This window comes from Empidonax traillii, unplaced genomic scaffold, assembly GCF_003031625.1.
Source record: "Empidonax traillii isolate 1590-97213 ecotype Southwest subspecies unplaced genomic scaffold, ASM303162v1 scaffold1356:size330773, whole genome shotgun sequence".
Classification (NCBI taxonomy): domain Eukaryota; kingdom Metazoa; phylum Chordata; class Aves; order Passeriformes; family Tyrannidae; genus Empidonax; species Empidonax traillii.
In genome coordinates this window covers 38271-40265 of record NW_020956549.1, presented here as the reverse complement: position 1 = coordinate 40265, position 1995 = coordinate 38271, and positions in this window count along the sequence as shown.

Here is a 1995-nt window from a genome sequence, read left to right as displayed (position 1 = left end):
ATCGGGATGGGGGGAACTGGAGTGGGGATGACATTGAGATTGGGGGGACTGGGATTGTGGTGGGGCTGGCACTGGGATGGGGGGAACTGGGGCGGGGATGACATCGGGACAAGGCTGGCACTGGGACGGGACTGGGGCATGGAATCATTGGGACAGGGCTGGCACTGGGACGGGCAGGGACCGGGCATTAGGGCACCTTCGTGGCCGAGATGGAACTTTGGGAAGTTTGGGAAACGGAGCTGTAAATCACATCCAGCGGGTCGGGACCGCGCCGGACACGCCCACGAGGAACAGAAAGTACTGCCCCCTCTCCTCTGCGTTTGTTACACTTGTTTTTCTTCTCACCTGGAAATGTTATTTCCCTTTGTATTTGAATTTTGGAGTAATAAAAGAGGTGGTGGTGGGGATTTTTTTAATAATGTGTCTGGTTTTCTTGCCGCGGTGAGCGAGGAAGGAGCTTGAGGAGGCCCCAAGCTGTGGCAGCTTCAGCGGAACGAGATTTCGGGGAAATAATAAATGAGGTTTGCAGGGACTCATTGGGAATACACATCATAATAGCCTTCATCCCTCGAGTGAGGCACATAAAATGCCCTTTAAGGTCTTTAAATTTAGGCACAAAACGAATACATTTCTCACCTCATCCGTGCCAGCAAGGCCCAAATCCTGCAGACGTGGTTGGAGAAGCACTAGCTGGGTCCAGGTTCACAGGGAACTTTTAGAGCCAAAAGGTGTTACAAATAATTGAGCAATCTGGGTTTATTTAAACCCTTAATTTGGTTTTAATTAAGCTTTGTTGAAATCCCTATTTCAGGGCCTATCTTGCTGTTTTGCTGATGGTGTGGACAGAACCTGCCCCATTCCCACCGCCCACCTTCCTGCTTTCCTTCCTCAGAGCTCACCTACAAGGTGCTTTTGCCCCATGAGATGGGTACCTCAACCCCAAATGAGATTTTGGGGCTGTTTTTCAGTGCATTTGGGTAGGTATTTCCAGCCTGAAGCTGACTTCTCACTTTGTATTTAATTATTGAAACAGAAATATTACTTGGGAATATTGCAGAAGTACTGCAGACGTTCCGCTGATCTTCCTCTCTGGCTACGCGTGATAATAATTGTTAATATTTTAAATTATTACCATTCTTGCCCTGGCTTCACACCCGCTGCCAGGTAAATCCCTGGTTTCAGGAGCCCGTGGTGCCAGCACTGGGATTGCAGCAGCTCCAGGCTGGGAAAGGCCAAGTGCCCCCAGCAGTGAGCCACGTGAGCCAGAGGTTTTGATGCCAAAACTCCACTTTTCTGCAAAATTATCGGGGGAGACTCACTCAGTGATGCTCATGAGACAATAAAAACATGAAATGATGTGGCAGAGCCTCCAATTCAGGTAGTAAATCAGCAGCACTCCTGCAAAGGGTGTATCCAAACCCTGCACTGCACTCCCAGGAATCACCAGCGTTCCAGGTGCTCCTGAAGGATTTTTGGGTTTCCCTCTTCTCACTGCACACAGTGACAGGTTTCCCACATACCTCCACCTGTCCTCAGGTATTTAGGGAAGGGATGTTCCTCCCAGAGGACTCATTAAAACCCAGCTCAGGCATTAGAAGCAGCCTTGGCAGCCTGAGTCGCTTTTTTAAGGTCTCTGCCTGGACTTTATCGTTTGCAGATTTTCCTAAAAGGTATTTTTCCATTAATTATCCCCCATTAGCAAACATCTTGCAATGCCTGGTTTGCTTCTGTACTGAGATTAAGCAGCAAAAAGGATTAAAAAATGTCATTATGAGAGCCTAAGATGTTAAAGCACTAAATACATACAGCTGGAAAAGGCTTTTTCCTTCTAAAGAAATATCACTTGCACAGAGCTTTCTCATGCTGCCGTGGTAATTTGACATTTGATAAAGTCGGAGCCACTCGCCAAGCCCTGACCCCTCTTCAAGTCTGGGGAAATATCTGGTGTTGAAAGCAACTCTGATGATTTATCGGCCTTTCATCTTTTTAATATGG